Here is a 20,005-nt window from a genome sequence, read left to right on the forward strand (position 1 = left end):
ACCTTTTCTAATTAGATTCTCTTGTAAAATGATATGGTAAACAATCAGTGCTCATTGTTAAACTTGACCCCGCAAACATTTGTTTTCCCCGGTGACACGTTCATCCTTTAAAACACTTAATGACAGCAGATTAACACCGATTCCCAATTAAAAGGCGGCAATCTCGCGCTGGCTAAAACGAACGTCGGTTAAAAACCACCAGTTCTCCTCAAATTTCAGTCACCGTTTACCCTAAACGGATTAAGGGAGAGTATGGGGGATGGATGAGATGCAGTTGCTGACCATTGCCTGTGGTCCAGATTTTTATAAAGTAAGTCACATTGAGGCATCCATGCCGCAGTCATCGTGAGGCTGGAAGGCGATGTGCTCGGGTGGGATGCTCGCTGAGGTGTTCCACTGACCGCGCCCTCATTTCGCGCCCATAAACCACTATTGGAAAAGGGAGGGAGGACCGGGAGGGAGTACCGGGAGAGAGGGCATCGCGCAGCAGATTTGCTGTATCGTATCATACGGGCGTGCAGGTGCAGTGGCTCGACTCGCGCGCGCGCGCACACACAGAGCCTTCGTCTACACGCCGGGGGAAGGGGAGTGCTAGCGCCGCATATTTCTTCTCTGGACTATAGGCTACACAAGACAAACGAATAATTCCCACTGAGAAGTGTGGATAAAGCGCACCGACTTTACCGAGGCTGAGATATTTAGTCAGGAAAAAGAAGGTAAGAGCACTTCTTTGCGTCTCTGCGGATGCTTTTGTCATCAAAACATTTGTTTTCAGAAACGCAGGTGATGTGCAGGACAGGGGACGTGGAAGGATGCTGTAGACTCGCAAGGGAAGATCGTATCGCGTATGTGGACACCCACGGAAGTATTGCTTTAGTTATATTACTATTCGTGATGGTTTTGAACACCTGCGTACCAGCGGAGCGTTATAACGGCCGCTGTGTGTATTGATTTGCCCCCATTCGAGTCGAGCCATGTGCGGCTCTTAGATGTACGAGAGAGAAATAGAAAAGCCACGGGAATAAAACAGCCTTTTGTTCGCATAAGGGGCTATTTCATCCCTTAACTGGTTGTTGAAATTTACGTTGAACACATTTTGGAGGGTGTTTACCTGACCCTTTACGCAAGTTCACAAAGGACGAGGGGCTTCGTGTAAACATACAGTCAGATTAAATTCCGTGTATTATTTTTATGATTTATGAAAATGACGGTCGGGGCCTGTAAGAGTGTTTAGAAAATGCTCCGTCTCTTTTAAACACGATTAAGATTAAGTTTGATAAAAAATACCTTTATGTGGTGCAAGTCGTATTAAAATATTGCATTAATTTTACGTTAACGTGACGTTCGCACAGGCTTAGGGGGTGCCCTCCGTATGTTGAAGAACCATGACGAATGTAATTCTTGACGAAGATTCTTTATAGAATGAACTCATCACTTCTTTTTATTCCTTCACATCGGCTTCGTGAACATCTGTTGTCTCTTTTGCTGTTGCCATGTACTGCAACCCTCTATTAGCTCCGTCACCAACTGTTCTGTGGCAGGGCAGTTGGCAATGAACAACTGGGGACAGCTTGATTGTGAGCGGTGTAATATAAATCTTTCCTGGCCGTGGTGTGAAAACATCCAGTAGCACATACTTTGGGTGACAATACATCATTGATTTAATTAAATTCACTGTTTATTATTAGTATATGATTAACACCACTAATTGCTTATGAGTCCCTTGTGTGGGTAACTGCTGAGGTGAATCAGTCAAGCAGTCTTGATAAACACAGGCAATATTCAGGCCTGACTTATGTCCATAAAGTTTATGACTGAGACTTGTTCTAGGCAAACTTCACTTCGCTGGTTTATCAAATTGACGAGAATGGCATTCTTGAAAGGCTCGAGCGATCAATATCACATAATAGGTGCTGTCCGTCAGCGTAATAGGTTACGTTAGACAGTTTATGCAACCATTTGCTAAGCTATAAAAAAGTAAAAGAAGGATGAAGCAGGCTTTTCTCTGTGTATGAAGACCAGTAAATAATCCCTAGCTCTGGCGATATGGGTCAGTAATGGAAAGCGCTGCTTTGAACATGCCATGCGCTCTGTGCTGTTTCCTGCTTTGTACCTATAAACCATGAAAGTTTCATGAGCAATTTTAAAAATGTAAAAAAGGGGGGAAAAATCAAATGTCTTTTGTGTTCAAGCCCCATCGATTATTCATTCAGCTATGCAGCAGCATGGATGTCAAAACAACATCAGAACCCATCACCAGGAGCTTGACCTAGCTTGCCATCGGGGTAGCAGTAGCAAAAGAAGGGGATTTTCCAAGTAGGATATCCAAAGGCAAGGCCCGCGTCTGGTTTTTCCATGGCTCATCTTATTCATCTGTAGCTTGAACAAGGTAGATGTCACAGTGCAAGATTGCTTTTAAATCATTTTAGCAGTCGCTGTCATGGTGGCGGTTTGGATTTGGCCAGGCGAGGCGGGTCCCACCTCAAGAAAATGAGAGAAAGTCAGAAGGGGGAGTAACATTATCGATAGCCTCCCGTGAGTGTTAGCCCTAAATCTCATCTCACCAGCTGATAAGGAGTATCGCTGGCCGGTTGTCTTGGGGCTTGGAGATATCATGACGGGAGGGGAATGGAGGCTGGTGGCTTTCCTGATGGACAGGTGATTTTCAAAGGTGGTCCCCCATCCCCCTCTTTTTTGTAGAGAACGGTTGACTGGCTGGTCTGTTCGAGTCTTTTTCTTTGTTCTTCGTCCTTCTGTGTTGTCCTTTGGCATCCCTGCATGAGGATCTGCTGTAAGGGAAATGTCACAATGAGCATTGTTGAATTTGGCGTGTACAGTGATCTGACAGATTATTCGTGTTTCTTTATTGTTTAAGCATTTTGCAGTTAGGTTGATGTAAATTTATCATAACACCGTCTCTCGTTGACTTCCATTAATATTGTGCTGAATTAGACCTATAGCTCCATGAGAAGCTATACTATTCTTTAACTATTAATATGAATGCATCCTTGTGATTAGTCGATTTGTTTTTGTAGATCATTTCTACATTTTTTTAATAGTTTGTGACAGCGCTTTAATTAGCGTGCTGACGGCGTGCTGTGCTTTAGCTGTTAGACAATTTGCATAAAATTCTTTTTGAAAAATTGCGGTTTTCTCTTAGAGCTGCCACAGACACACATGTGCTGATGGATGTCTTCGCTGTGTTTTTCTGAGTGTCCTGCCATGAGCATTGTGCTTTAAAATGGGGTGTCAAGTTAAAAATAACTGCATTTTTAAAACCACATCTAGAGAACCCTGCATTCTATTCCCTTTTGCTCTGTTTAGTGTTTTTTGGATGCCGTCTTATGTCAGCTCCCCCAGAAACACAGGATCAGGTCAACTCAAAACTAGCCGACAAGTTGTTCAGGTAAACCCCCGACTGGTCAATTTTGAATAAATAAGTAGTTTTGCACATCTTTAATTATTAATGCCAGATAAACATAAAACAGCAGGAAGGCATGCAGCATGACTTTGCTTTTTGGGCTCTCTCAAGTCATTTTTAGAAGTTTTAAATGGCTAGTTCACCCAAAAATAAAAATTCTGTCATCATTTACTTACCCTCTTGTCATTTTAAACCTTTATGACTTTTTTTCTTTCGCAGAACACAAAAGAAGATATTTTGAAGAAAGTTTGTTATCAAACAGCACTGGTTCCCATTCCCTTCTATTGTATGGACACAAAACTATAGTCAATGGAGGCCAGTTAACAACATTCATCAAAATATCTTCTTTTGTGTTCTGCTGAAGAAAGCATGTTTGAAATGAACAGGGTGGGTAAATGATGACAGAATTTTTAGTTTTCACATCCACATCCACTGACACAGAAACACATACTAAAAAGAGCTGCTGAAACCATCAAGCCCTGTCTCTGTTTGCTTTCTGACTCACTTGCCAGACTCTTGCTATTTGGCTGTCTCACTCCTCAGCAGTGCTTGCGTGGACCGTTCGTTGATGTGCAGTACATGTACAGTTGGATGTGTCTCCGTCTCTCAGTGCAGACGCCTGTCTATTGATGCTGCGGTGGGAGAAGGGATGATCCACCCTGAGGGAGGCCCAGACATCCACTGCTTCAGAGCATCTCACTGATGTCTGGGAAGAAGACTTTGCGTGTTAGTGCTGGTAGAGCTCACATATTTGTTCTTGTCCCATGTTGTGCAGTATTCATGATTAAGGAATAGCATCAAGGAACAGTTCTTGCACTGAAGAGAGTCACATGACTGCGTCTCTGTGAGCTCACAGCTAATTTCTTGTGTCTCTAAAATCACTAGGGGGTCTAGAAATCAGCCCAGACTCTTGTTCAGACACTGTGTATGTAGTTTTATATTCCAAGGCAAAGTGGGATACCAATTAGAGGGTGGAGAACGGGTCTAGGTGTTGATGCTGCTGTGTGTACAACACAATACACACACTAAGGACCACACACCGTTCTCTCCTCATACCCCCACTCTCGAGGTCCAAGGTCACGCATACACAGTTCTTTCACACACTCAAATACAGTGACTCTCTTTGGGCCATGCATGGCCTGGAGTGCCACGCAGCTTTTAATTCAGGCTGACACATGACTCAGTCCCAGTGCCAGCAAGAGCAAAAGCAAAAAATAAAAGAAAACAGTAGGATCACTTCCCCAGATGATGATAAGTTGGGAAAAAGGTCATCGTTGAGATCCTCGTGTCTGTTTCCACCTCCAGGGAAGTTTTTCTTACCCTATTTTCCATTTTGCTTGTTGGAATTGGATGAACTTTACTTGCTAACCCAAATAAATTGTTAATGGACCTCAGGTCATTGAAACACAGTGCACAGTGGTGCAAAACTAGTGATTACGGCCGCTTTGGCACTTATCATTAGAAGAGGTCCGGGTCAGACGCACCGGTCGCCGAGGCAGCCTGTAAAGCTGCAGATTACATTGTGTTGCTTGAACCGCAGCACTCGACATAAGCAGCGCAGCCTACAACATGTACTGTTATGCTGCACTGTGGACACAAGCGTGGCTGGTTTTGGTATGAATCCCTGATTTATTTTGAGGCGGTCCGGGGGGATAGAGTTGGATGAGTTCCAGAGTGATTTAGAAAGCAGATAATTAAAGGAGCCCACTGCTTTTCCTGAATGTTTGGAGAGTAGGTAGAACGGGTAAGCTGCAACAGATAGGGTGGGTAATTACCTGGCATTACAGAGTAGGAGAAAGAGCCAGATGCCAGCGAGAGTGGGAGGGGTGGGCAGATGCGAGTGGAGTATATTCTCCATGTGTGACCTGGCAGTCCTGTTGTCTTTTAAATGGTGCACAAGGTCATGTGACCTTCCCTGCAGTTTACATCACATCTCCACCCCTCTCCACCGTATCCATGCTCTGTTTACACTCTATTTGCATAGTTTTATAGCACATGGCTTTAAAGAGGTTAGGTTTCCATAGTTTTGCATATGCAATGTATTAGTGATGTTATGGCCTAAATTCTTCCATGCTTTTTTTTTTGAAAGAATTGGAGGTGAACAGTATGACTAAAGTCTTGTTATTTATATTATGTGTTATATATTTATATTACAATATATGTACATGCAAACACACATGTCCCATATATATATATATATATATATATATATATATATATACTCAGGGCTCAGCTCTAAGGACTTTGTCTACTTGCCCAGTTGGGCAATATAACGATAGATGGGTCACTGTACAATATATTGCTATGTATATACGATACACATTTACGATATATTGCAATACTTTAAATAGAAAATGTAAAAAGTAGAGCTAGAAATACAACATGCTGTGCACCAGCGGGGGTTTTCTGTAAGGATAAGTGTAAAAACATCCCTTACCTCTGCAGAGCGGCCATGATGTGTGATGCATGGACCTTTAGATCAGAGGTTTGGGTTCTCAAACTGTGGATTGCGCCCCTCAAGTGGGTAGCACAGGGGAATAAGGTGGCTCACGCAAGTCACTTGGCTGTTGTGGTGCATTACAGTTAAAACACTGAACATGTGCAGTATAAAACCTCTGGTTCATCCGTGCTGTAAATGCGCTGGTGTCACATCCGTGAAAGCACAATAAATGTCATTGTTACTTTTCTTAATAAACTTTTAGTCTAATGCACTGCAGTAGCCAAGTGACTTGTGTCATGACATGGCTTGTAGCTTACAAACACCATTATTTTATATAACTCATTACTCAATTACTTATTTTGAAAACCAAAGCACACCCACACATCAGCTCTGAGAGCTCCAAGCGTTCTTATATTTTTCGCCATGCTCGCTTCCACTTACTTTTGGCCATATGTATATGACATGATTTAAAAATAATTATCTATAGTAGAGGTATCACAATCTTTTTGCATGCACAGCCCTAAAAAGAACTCAATTTAGTGTTTACACATTGTCCAAGATGCGGCTTTCGGGTTGTTTACATATCTCAAACCTATTCGAGTTCTCTTTTGCGTCTTCTTGAGAATATTTAAATAGGTAAGGCTTAAAATGTGCGAATTATAAACTTTCGTGGCTATACAGCACTGGCCGGATTGGGAAAGTGACAGTTCTGTCAGCTGGCCCGAGGGCCTTCCATGCTGGCCCCAGGCCATCATGTAGTCCTTATTGTTGAGCCCTGTATACTTGTGGTTCCTCTTTGTTGTTACACCTATAGTATAGTTAGTACATTGGCTTGAATTTTATTGGCTTGTTTGATTTTTTTTCTGATGGATACAAAGCAAAAGATTATTTAATGAGATGTGTTAAAAGATTAAGTTTGGCATCAATTTAGGCATAGCTACTTTACATTATACTATATTGTATAAAGCGTTTGTGTTGGCACATTCATTATATCGTTTTTTCTTGCTATCTGATGTTTTTTTCTTGCGATCTGATATTTTTAAACCCCCAGACCTAGTCAACACTCACATACACGCAATCAGAATTGTATTTGCTTGTGGTACCATCTCGTAGCAACCCCACAGAAAGGTCGGAAGAATATGCCTAAGAATACAAAGACTAATCCTACAAACAACATAACTTGTTGTTGCTATGCTCATTCCTGGTCCAATGGCTTTGTATGTCCTTGTGTGCATGCGTGTATGTGTGCAGCTCCAGCAGCGCGGAAGTATTTTCCTGCGTGTGCTCCCACCAGCCTCTGGATCACGTAACCTTACGATGCGGCATCCACTGCCGATCCACCCCCTCGCACCCACTGACCTCCCAGCATCACACAGGGGGCATATGGATTACAAAGAGATGGAGAGAGAGAGGGTGAGAGAAGGTAAAGAGAAAGTAATGCAGGTGAGAGTGAAAGAGGGGCAGGAGGATCCACGGTTATGGCAGAACAATAGAGGTCAGGTGATTAACAGCCGATCACACTAGTGCCTCCTCTGTTCATGCTCGTCTCTGTAAGGCAGGGGACAGGAGATTTACTTCAGGCTGATAGCTGCTGGACTGACGGCTGCTACGAGAGGGCTGTAAATCTCGTGATGTTAAACAGCTGTCTGCCCGGCCATCCGTCATGGCGCGGAGAGTAGCAGCAGCCCGCTGATGCGCCAGCAACAACTGGCCCGTCTCCAGGCCACGCTTCGGTCACACGATTCCCTCGTCCCCATGCCAGCCTGATGTCAGCTCAGCAGCACACTCATTTGTCCTCATTGCCTCTCCGCTGGCCCGGCCGAGCCCCGGGGGAGAGATCTGCACAGATCCGGAGGTGGTTTCTGGTTGCCTGCTGTCCTCCCATAGCCGGGCGCAAGCTGCACCCGGTGGCCAAAGGGGGCAGCCATCGCCCCCGCATCAGATTTTTTGCTTGATCTAACCATTTAACAGACTTTGTTGTGCGTCCTGCTCTTCAGTAAATGTCACCCAGCCAGCATCCATCTTCTATGTTGTGTTAAATCTGATGTTGATATATGCAAAATGGCTTCCCTTTGTTAAAGTGATTGCCAACGATTTGTCAGCATGCTTCCAGACACGGCCATGTGACTCGCAGTGCTCCAATTAGCAAAAGCCCTGATCGTATTAGTACTGTGTCCACTGCTGGAATGGCAGGATTCATTCAGCTATATGACAAAAAGTGACCTAATTAAACTGAAGACGACTGTGAGACGCAGATTGTGTTTATTAGCAGCGTAGCCGGATCTTTTATTCTCCAGAGAAGTGTAACAATTAATTCCCAAAGAAGGTCCCTATTATTAATTAGTAACCTTAAGCATGTAAGTTGTGATTTAGCATTTTAGCTAAACAAATTAAGATCCCAGCAGGAGGGTAGAAAACACATTGGGCCTCGGGTGCAAGCGTAGCTTGTAGTGTTGCAAACAAGACAAAAAAAGACTATTTTCTCTTTCTTCAACAGTTTGGCGGCGGCACATCTTGCCGAGGTCCGTGTTGCATGTACGCGTGACGTTGAAGCCCCTCGGTTATCAGTCACGGATGTATGGTAGATCTCCCGGGTGACAGCTGCGGCGCTCAGCTGCAGGCTGGTTCTGCTACAAGCACAGCATACAACACACTGGCACTTCATCGCCTCACTCTTTTGTCCCTCAGTGCTGCACACAGGCCACGAGTTTATGTAACAACCTAATAGCGCTAATGAGGGACTTGAGTGTGAACGAGATTTCTAAGAGCTGTAGTTGCCTGTTCTGTTGATGCCAAGGACTGAGATAAAAAAGCATACGTAAAGAAAAATATTATTATGGTATTGTTTTTATTACAAAATAAAAGTTTCATTTGAAAATGGAAAAGCAGTGACTTAGATCGCTATAATATATAAGAGACTATATCAAATTTTCATTTAATCAACATTTCTCAGATGTTCTTCAGATATTGTGGCCGGTCTGTTGAATTTCAACAAAATCAAACCTCAGGAGTGACATAAAGTCATCCAGCAATGTGAAAGACTGACAGCATTACAAGACACATGAAAACTGTGATAAAAATCGTGGTTTCTTTGCAGCATTCGAGTTCTAAAAAATACAGAGCATCTTTCTGTTATTTTGATCTATTTCTTCAGTTTTCTGTGCAGATAGAAACAATATTTTTATTTGAAGTTTGGGAGAACTATTGTTGGTAGTTCACAGAATGAAACAAAAATGATCATTTACCTAAACACATACCTATAATACTAATTTAGAAAAAACTGAAAATGACTTCAAAATGGTCTCTTAGCTGTATATTTGACCCTGTCTGTGAAATCAAGTTTCAAAATCCAATTGTGGGATTAAGAGCATCAAAGAAGTCATAGCCAGAAAATGACAAAAAGTTATATGTGTATTGCTGTGAAATCTTGCCTAACCATTGAAATCTCGACCCCTTGTTTGTTGCAAACATTAGAGTGATTGTAACATTAGAGTGATTTCGCCTTTGATTGTTGCTACATCCACCATAAATTAAGACGGAAGGTCCCTGGGGGCCACTGGAGGCTGGCTGGGCCCACTCATCTGAGTTATGACATTGTTCTCATAGATCCGATAGATTAGATTCAGCGGAAGGTGTCCCAGTCCTCTCGTAATTCCCTCTTCTCATAACAAAACTAAAGAGAAAGACGGGTCAGAGCTTGTGGCCCCATGCTGTAAAAGCATCTCACATACTTTTTTGTTCCCTGCAGTGGCTGTTGATTTTGTAGCCGATGGAGTATGTGACGTTCTACTGAAGCACAGAGACAGTCAGTCAAAGCCTACAAGGCCATTTATGCCACGCTGAAAAAAATCTATCTGCAGAGCGACGCTGTTTCTGCTGGGGTTGGGCTTTTTTTGATTGTTTGATACACGCTGCAGGCGGATATGGTGTGAAGTTCGCTTTATCTGTTGGGGCAGATTGACAGAAGGCATTTCACTTTTCTTAATGGAGGTTGATGGTAGAGGGAGGTGCTTTTCTCTTAACCAAGCGTTTTGTTGTTTCGAATAAAAGTGGAATTGCGTATTTGTCTGCACACGGGTGATGTAACTGATGTTTGTTAATCTTGCTTCTCCCTGAACTCTGAATGGCTTTATGACAGCACTTCTCCTCCCATTTTTCTGTTTCGATTTACCATTTGTATTTATTTATGTTGTCGAAACTGCAAAAACAATATCTGCCCATCTCCCGTGGCACACTTATGAATGTATTCAAAAATATTGCCGCAGAGTCACAACTGGTAACGCACATGGTTGCACACGCTGGGCTGACGGCTCTATGGCCTGAGGACATCATGAGATAAGTTCGGGCCAGATGACAGAACGTTGTGTACCCAATTGCAATAGTTCTGTGTTTGTGTCGTCAGTTTGCGTTTGGCATTTTTCATGTTCAGACTGCTAGCTGAATAGCAACAGAAGTAAAAAGGAATGCAGTGGTTTGAAAAAAACTTTAACTAGTCTTAATGTGCTGCTTGTAATGCTAAATTTGACCTACTGGCCCTTTAAGACCAACCGGGCTAGTTGAAATCCTGCACACGCATTTAAAGTATAAAGTCATTCTGCAATACCTGCACCTGGAAAATTGCTCACATCTCCTACCTTTTTCTGTCTCTCTTATTGCGCACACACACACATTTGCACACGCACACACACTGACAGACGTTTCCATTTCTTTGCTGCTGCTATAAGGCACAGCTTAACTTGCAGGGTAAATGTTTTCCAACATTCTTCTTACAGGGCTGTATGTTACCTTTTTTTTTTCACATAGCACTCGTGCTACAGAGGTTTAAAGTTTTGTAGTACAGGCCAAACAGTTGTAGCACAAGTATAAAATATTTTTGTCATTGTTAACAAAATACGCAGGTGCAGTTCATCACATGAATAGGCAGGTTACTGACAAAGGACATTAATGTTACATACAGTTGGATAAATTAGGGCCCTATAATTTTTTGTTGACCTGAATTAGTTTTAATCTTTACTACAGTACACTACATAATTTTTTCGTCTGAGTGTTCAGGTTAACGGGACTTTTATTTTGACTGTTTGTTGCAAAGACGCTTGAGTTTCAGTGTGTTTGACGATAGCTTTACTCAAACAGTGAAATGCACGTGAAATAAACTCTCAGAGCAATTCTGGAAATTAAGTTCATCATGTCCTCATACAGTGAGATGCAGACAAATCCACAAGCGTCACTCCTGTAGCACGTTAAACTGTGCAGCTCATTCACTCAGACACACAGAACAGCCAGATGATAACAAGATTCTGCGTCCGCGAGTCCGCATCTAGTTATATGGACTCAATGCAGCCGGAAAACGAGTTTCACTCGCAAAAAATATAAAAAAGTAAAATTACGGTGCGCCATTATAACGTCACGCACAAACAAGCACAACAAAAAACGCACTTCACACTGGTAAATTTATTCATCGCACATACTGATTTTTCCGTAGCACGTGCGACATATATGTTGCACTGTACATCCCTGTCTTAGACACATTCAGAGCTGGAAAGAGCTGTTAATATATCTAACATTTTATGTGTTTTTAAATTTTTTCTTGGCCTTTATAGCTTTTTACAGGATAGTGAGAGGATTACAGGTAATCCTATGGGGTGAGAGAAAGGGGTATCGAAGTTGAGAAAGGAACACGAGCCAGGGCTCGAACTTGAGTCGCACTTGACTATTGATGCCAACATATATGACTAATATTATATATGAAAAAGTGAGCCAAAGAATCTTTCATCTTTTTAGATGGTTTAATAAACCACGAGTAAAGTTAGCCTTCTGCACGGGCTAAATACATTTTTTACAGATGTATTTGAAATGGTTTTTAATTTTGAGGTATGTTGTTATATTCACTAAGTAGCAAAGCTGCTGTTTTTGAAAGTCCTCACAGATAGTTAAAATAATTACATGCGAATCCTATTTTCAACCGTCTGAAAGTGAGATGTGTTGCTGTAGGTGATAATATGTGCTTTTAAAGGTCATGTGTGTAATTTTTGTTCAATGTTAAAACACTTTCTCCCATTTCAGCTTAATAAGCAGAGACAGCTATTGGAAAACTAATTGTAGTGCGAATCCCAAGAAAAGCGTAAACATTGCGGATCTCTGCTCTGTTTTTTAAGCATCCTGTTTAGCATACTGAAACAACATTAGCTCAACAAAAAAGGGGGGTTTCAGTGTTCAGAAAACCTGTTTGAAAATAGTATTTATATTATTTATTTTTATTTAGTTGTGCTTGTGCATGGGAAATGTCACACTGCAGCTTTAAAGGGGGCATGCAATGGAGTTTCATGCATTCTGACTACAATGTTAAACATGCAGGCTTTTTATGCTTAACATGGTCAACAAAAAACATGTTGGACGTACTGTATGACGTAGTATTTCTGTGCTTGATACACTCCCCCAGCACTTCAACTTGTTTCGGAAAGTTTTTTATAAGTCTATTCCTTTTATTTATTATCCTCTATTCCAACTCTTCCGGAAAAGCAAGGCAAAAGAAATAGCCCGCCCACGCTCCAACCGACGAGCGAGACCCGCTTACCCTCAAGATTGGCTGCGCTGCGTCAAGATTGGCTGCGCTGTGGGCCTACAGCTGCAGCTCGTTACTCTTGCGATAGTGAAGTTTAGGTGTGTCTGTTTGTTCACGGCATTTCAGTGATGTATGTAATATAAACAGTGGATATAACGCTGGATTTGCAGATCGTTTGAAACTGATAAATGGAGCGGTCCCAGTGCTAAAAGATGCCAGACATAAACCGCATGCCGTAAGTGAAACTAAGTCATATGTCTGTGTTTTGTTGGCAATCGGCGTGTACGTGCGTAATGTAAACACACAAACTTATAGTGAATCAATAGCAGGGATAATGCGATGATGTAGGCAATTGTGTGCTCGTGATTTAGTCCCCCCCCCACACCCCCAGGAGGTTGTATTTTTCCGGATATAATCGTACAGCTGTATCTATCTTTTATAAATGTGACCAAACCAAATACTCTTCGAAGATACAAAGTATGTAATACTACTCTATAGGTACTCAAGATTAATATGAGATTGGCAGAAACTGTGTGTTATGGCAGCTTTAAGATTTGATTTAACTTGATAAGAAACTGGAGGCGAGAAACAAACGTCACGATCCATTAAACTTTACGGTCCGCTGATTTGTTGAGTTCACACTGTCCAACTGCCCATAAATGATGATTTAGTAAAATAAGGCTAATGAACATTTGCAGTGTGTATACATTGTATACCGTGGCCGTAGGGCCACAATGCCAAACATTGACAGCAAATTGATTGTGTTCTCCCAGACATATTTACTAGTTAACCAGCCGGATATAATCGAACACGCTCAGCGCTGTTTTCCCCCTACAATCCCCATTTGGCTCATGATGGAGCTATTGTGAGAGGAATGGAGAGCGAAGAGGAATTCTGATTAGATTAGAGGAAGGAAGAGAGGCAGAGGACGACCCGGAGAGGGAGGAAAAATTAGGGGATGGAAGGCGTAGAGTCTTCAGAGGGAATACATGTGCAGCAGAGCTGAAAAAGGACAGCCAGGAGCACATACCTAATTAAACTAATTCAGCGGGCCTGGAGCTCCGCCGCTGGGCACCTGCACACACTTCTTCATCCTCTCTTTTCCCTATCACTCGTTTCCCTTTTATTCCACTGACTGACAGGCTGATTCATGATTTCTCCTCTTCCTTGCGGTGAGCTCCAGCAGACACTTCAGCAGACTTTGAGAGTCTCTCTTGGCTGTGCTCAGGAACTGAGCAGCAGGAGCCTGTTCTCACTGGGGTCTTAACAAACATTTCTCCTCCTCCTCATTCTTCTCATTTGCTTCGCTTCGCCTCGCCTCGCCTCGCTTATCTTCGCTCCTACATTTTACATTTATATATGTATTAATAAGAGACCACTCCAAAATGATTTTTTAGCGTTTCTGAATTTACTATTTTTAGGTACATGTTTGAGTAAAATTATCATTTTGTTTCATTATGTGAACTAGTGACAACAAATAACAATATTGGTCAAAGAGGTCAAGAGCTGTTTGGTGACTTTGTAATTTGTGAGGTTTGTTTCTGTTTAAATTTCACTGGACACTGGACTGGAATTGCCACAATCCCTGCAGAAATTCCGGTAAACGGAAATGGTCTCTTAATTTTTTTACATGACTGTATATGGCTGCTGTCCTTCTGAAACCTCAAATCTACGTACTTTGTGGTTTTATTTTTGTCATAAATCATTATTATTAGTCACCCTTTGTGTTTGTCACTGTGTAATATCTAAGCAATAAAAAGTATTCAAAAGTATTTGTCAACGTTGACAACAGAGTATCATCAATCATTTAAAAGTATAGTGTTTTTTTCAAGTAAATTTGATCATCCAATGTTTTGTAAGGACAGCGATGATATAGTGCACTTTATTGAGATGTTGTGCTTCCTGTGTTGTCCTAAAAATTGTTATGGTTTTCATTCAAATGATGGATTTCAAAGAAAAATCTCATTTTTTTAATTGCTACCTTAAAATACTTGAAATCTCTCTTTCATCCTTTTCTCTGCCCATTCTTCTTCTTTCCTCTCTGTGTTTGTTGCTAGTTTTCAGTTGAATGGGGAAACAGCAGTGGCTCAGTTGGAATCTGTGCTGTTCTGTTAATTTATGGCACCATTGACTCATCAGGGAGCTCATCTGCACTGCAAAACAGGCCCTTTGTAGAGGGCGCCCCGAATTCCTCGCAGGCTTCGAGGTAGACGCAAACGACGACTTGGCGCATCGCGTGTGAGTCACTGCTTCACCCCTTTGTCATGGAAATGGATTTGTTTACTCATCTCCCCCTTAAACACTAGGTTTACTTTGCGTCATGACGTGCCGTTGACACCTCTCCAACAATCATTCTTTCTCTCCCGTGGATTTCTGGTTAGCTGATGTGATGACAGATTTTTCTGTAATCGAGAGCTCTGATTAATCTGCAGGGGTTTGGGATGTAAGCAAGCATGATGGTATTTTTGAAAGATTACATTTCCCGTTCGAGAAACAACCCATAGAAAAGAAAAATTATAAAAGAAAAGAGCTATTTAATATCTTAATTGTTTCTTCTGGATGGCAGTGAGAATAAATGGAGAGCAAATAAAGGTGTATAAAGATCTTATATAATGAAGCCTTATGTTTTTATTATCTTAGAATGAGCTATTTCTATCTACATACACTGCGGGTCCCCTTGCATGGAATTCACCATGTTGTTTCTACAGTAGCCCTAAACAGACAAACTGCTCCGTAAAAGGTTCCCGTGTTTACGTTTTCACACCGTAAGTCACCTGAGAAGCTGTTAGGAGAACGTTTTCAAGATGTTTATAGACACACTCGTAAAGTCTCAAGGCGAGAAATAGAGTCTGAGCTCTAAGGGTCCGCCCTTCCTGCTCTTTTCTCTTAGAATTATTTTCGTTGCCGTCATGTCAGGTCAAGTTAACCAGCGCCGATAATTGTGCCGAAGTTTCGCCCCAGTGTATTTTCACCGCGGATGATTGTCATGGTTTCGTGCGTAGAGACTCCCTGGGCAATTCACAGCACAAACCAATACTTGACATGTACAGAAGAGATTAAAACTCAGGGCGAAAGAAAGTCCCCTCTTCTTAATACACTCAGCCGGAATGTGATTGGTCTGTCTTTGCCGAGACGTTCTCAAGGTTGAGTTCACAGGAAGCGAAAGAGAAAGAAGCTCAGTCTATCTTAACTCCCACACACATCTCTTTTCTTCTGCAGTTGACAATTTCTTTTCGCCATTCGTAGCGTCTGAATTGAAATGTTCGGTAACACTTCAGTATAGGGGGCAATTCTCACTATTAACTAGTTGTTATTAGCATACCTATTATTGACATATTGGCTGTTTATTAGTACTTATAAAGCACATATTCTGCATGACCATACTCTACATCCCTAATCCTACCCAATCCCTAAACCTAATAACTACCTTACTAACTATTAATAAGCCACAAATTAACAGTTAATTGTGGAAAAAGTCATAGTTAACGGTTTGTTAATAGCGAGAATTGCCCCCTATACTGAGTATGTGACCAAATGTGATCAAATGTTCTTTAAAGAAAAAACTTTAACAGGTGTATGTTGTGTACAACACTTTGCATGTACACAAAGATGTCCATAGGGGAGTTGTATCCATGGAGACAGCTGGCCACACACGCTATCGCGTAGTTGCTGGACAAAGGAAAGGCGGCTCTATGACAACCTGACGGTCTTTAATGCCCTGTCAAGTTGTCATGTTTTTCTATGTTATGCTTTAAGAGAAAAGAAAAGGTTCCTACTTTCATTAATTCCTACATTAGCTCCCCGTTAAGCACCGCAAACGTGATCGGAGTGCAATATGTGGCGGTTTATTGGTCTGGTGTACCTTGAACAGAGTTGAGGGCAATTACAAATGACTCCATCATTTCAGAAAGGAAAGAGTCAGTGTGGTGGATATTACGCCTCTGTGTTTGTGTGTGTGGCAGGGATCCGGCAATGCAATATTATATTGATTTTTGAGTTAGGATCTGATAGTGATGATTTTTCTTTTGGTGGTCTTTGGAATCTTTGCAATATTTTGCAGCATTTACTCACTTGATTCGATTTTCCTCTGCATTGGACTTCAGTGCTTCGTTGTGTTTTTAATTATATTCTTAGCTTGTTGTGAGTTTGATTTTGTGCGAATAGTAGTTTAATGTGCATTGATGCTTCTCTAAATGGCTGTCAGCCTTCTTCTCTCCAAAAAGATTCACATTAAAAATACAGTGCGTAAAATATTGATACAATATTGTGAGGTAAAATATCGCAATACTTTGAAATATCACCCCCAAACCCAAGCTTGTGTGTACGCGTGTGTGCATATTTTCACATAAATGATGAAGCATCTAGACAGCATTCAGCCACACTGAAAAGAAAAACAAGCATTGACATGAGCGGATGATAAAGAAGGTCGATGGTCAGATACAAAGGAAAGCCAAGGCTACACGGACTCCTGCCTCTTTGTAACTATCACAGGAAACACCGAGGTATCCTCAGGATGTTGTCTTCTGATATTTCGTCTGCCCCTCTGGGTATTTTGGCATCGAAAGTGGTCATAAATTTCAGCCGGACCTGCCCGCAGACACAGTCTGTCCTAAAGATAGAGATAGAGAACCCAAAAGCATTTATCACTCAGCTGACTAATGTAGGCATCTGCCAACTTGCATGGACAATTTAGCAAATGCGGCCAGCTTATCTAAGCGCACAACACAACTGAAGGGACGGCGTCTCCCGGTGAGTCTTTGTTTTTCTGTGACACTGGCTGACTTTGTTGTTATCTTTTATGTTGGCTTGCCTGTTGTCTGATTCTTTTAAAATGTATAACTTGGTCCCAATGCCAGATTCACAGACGCGAATGAAATCGACTGCTTGGTCTATTTTTGTCACAGCACAATTACAATGTGCTGCTGGCTAAGCATCTATGCTAACATATAGACAGAGAAATCACGAAAGTGATATGTCACATGTTAAAGAATGGTTGCTTGAGTTAACAGTTTGACTTTACAGTATATGGAATAAAAGTTAGATAAGCATTTTCGTAATAAACAAAGACGTTCAAGGTAGCAAATGAATATTTAAGCTAAAGTGGTCTGGAAAAGTTGTGTAGGTGTATAATAATATGCAAGAAAGAAGCAACCAATCACAAATCCACATATAACATGTTTTCATTATCAATTTGATATAATTGATAATGCGGCGCCATCTTTGATCCAAGATGGCGCCGCAGATGGCTGCCTCGGTGTGGAGCTCTCCACTTATTGTGTTATGGTCTCTGTGTACTGTTGTTGCTGTTTCTGTGTTCTGGATGCTCCTGTCACCAAAACAAATTCCTTGTATGTGCAAACATACTTGGCAATAAAGCTCTTTCTGATTCTGATTCTGATATAAATATCCCCATGAACTGGCTTGAAAAGTGCAGTTTTTGTTGCTATGAGTTGTGTTTCCTAGTATAAAAGGAGAATGGGAAGATGAAACAAACCAAACGTTGCAACAATGCTTAGTTGACGTCATGGCCATAAAAGTGATTTGCTATTTGTAGTTAGTACAGTAGGTGTTATTGGAGGGAGGAACATTCTTTTTCTAAGGAGAAGAGTGAGTCATCAGTGTTTCCTTGAAGAAAGTTACTGATAATTGTAAATGTGTTGAATGTAAGCCAGTGTGTACTAGGTAGGCAATTATCTACTATTAGCTATAAATGTCTAGTTAGGAGTATCCTATGTAATTAAGTACGTCTGTAAGCTAGGTCGTATGTACTGTATACTAGATATACTGTAAATGACCTCAATGTTACTAGACGTGGAATCTTCCACTTTCAGCTTGAGCTGAAATGATTTACTAAACAAAGTTTCAAAGGAATATGTACTTAAAGTGGTTGGAGGTAAATTAATTAATTCTTTCGAGGTAGAACAGGGTAAAGTATGAGGCTCTCGCATTAACTATAATCATTTCTTTCAGACGGCCTTTATTGTTGGAAATTGACCGTGTTAGCATGTTGTTAAAAATGAAATTAAACTGGTGTTGTTGAGTGCAGACATCCTGAACTTAATCATGTGTAAGTCATCGTTCTTCACTGTGCGATCCATTAGTTTAGAGCAGCGTTCTTCTGCGGCCTGCGGAAAAATAACCCACAAGAGTTTTGCTTGTTTAGTGCCCGGTCATTTGATGTAATTACACCTGTGCCCTTCCACTGCAATTTGCCCTATTTTAAAAAAAGTGTTTCTTGTGTTTCTAAGGATCAATATTTGGGCGAAATGATTCCTTGGGTTACTTGAGTCTCTCAATTACAAAACATTATTGATTAAAGCTTTCATCCTTGAATACAGTTACTTGGAACTAAAAACACAATATTTATTGTTGGTTTGAGGGTCTCTTAAATTAGTTTTAGAAGTTTGGGAAGATACTGTAAACTAGCACGATGATAGCAGCACATCTTTTTACAGAGAAGCTACGGCCACTGTTAGCTACATGATACAATGCAGAAATCTTTGTCTGATTAATGTTTGACAGATGTCATTTGAGATCATCATCAAATTTCATGTGACTTTATGGAGTGGTTGACATATTTTCTACCTTATCATTGAACAATGTAATGATCAAGTTGAAATTTTAATAACATGTTTTGGAAGCTCCAGTGGTTGTTCTAGTTTATTGAATATATTCTGTATATTTTTTTTAGGTATGTTGCTTTTGCAATTGTTATAATAATAGATTAATTAGTATCTCTGAAGATGGGTTTGGTGGTGTAATATTATGTCACTAAAGTGAATGTTTTACATGTTCAAATTTACAAAAAATACACAAGTCAGGACAAGATTGAACATGTTATTGTGCTCTGTGGTTAAACTCCACATTTTGGTTTGTTTACAACTGTCAGAAGCGTCAGTGTGCGGTCACAGGTGTGCATGTATTGACTGTTTTCAGTGGCTTTGATTGAGGTGCAATTGCTTTCCTATTTGTAAAGTTAGCTTTACTGTTACAAGTCTTTTGTTTTTTACTCTGGCTTTGCATAATGTGAAGGTTTTTTGGACTGATGCAAACTGCATCTTTCATTTGTGATAAGTAATCTCATCTTTTGGTCTGTTTCCAAGTTCTAAATTAAAAGAGAAAGTAATCAAACAAGAATTTCAATTGTGTGATGTATTTAATTCACTGGGTTGTGGTGGTTTAATATACAGTATAAACCATTTTATTTTTCATCAAAATAACTATTTAATAATAAATACAATCATTAGTTTGGCGCTAAATAAAGATTAGAGGATATAGCGGCAAAATATAATCAACATAAATGTCTCTGAGTGCGCGTGATGTGTACATCTCAGTTATGTAGACGCGCTGCTCAATTTAAATCACAGAAAGATTTTTTTAATGGTTCATTGTGTCTTGCGGTCCGGATGGAACGAAGGATAAACTGGGTGAAAACCTGTCATCCGGTGGTAACTGGGCTGTTGCTTGTCAGGGGAAGGGCATGCGTATTTTCACCACCATGGGAGCGTTTAAAAACGCAAATCTGCTTTTCAAGTGGTTGACGCGACATATTTTCCCACACGCGCTCTCTGTCCGCTGGCGA

At 41.0% G+C, this 20,005-nt stretch overlaps 1 protein-coding gene across 17 annotated transcripts in view; it reads left to right on the forward strand.

The window, feature by feature from the left end:
- Window positions 1-319: 319 nt before the first annotated feature.
- Window positions 320-20,005, forward strand: part of nrxn2a (neurexin 2a) — a 316,441-nt gene continuing 296,755 nt past the window's right edge. For 6 of the 17 annotated variants that reach the window (XM_057359529.1, XM_057359540.1, XM_057359533.1 and 3 more), the window contains exon 1: window positions 329-716. The gene's annotated coding sequence lies outside the window, so the exon portion shown is untranslated. Of the gene's footprint in view, window positions 717-20,005 lie in introns of all 17 variants that reach the window. The other 11 variants (XM_057359532.1, XM_057359535.1, XM_057359537.1 and 8 more) reach the window with 5 other exon arrangements.

This window comes from Triplophysa rosa, linkage group LG19 (genome assembly GCF_024868665.1).
Source record: "Triplophysa rosa linkage group LG19, Trosa_1v2, whole genome shotgun sequence".
Classification (NCBI taxonomy): Eukaryota; Metazoa; Chordata; class Actinopteri; order Cypriniformes; family Nemacheilidae; genus Triplophysa; species Triplophysa rosa.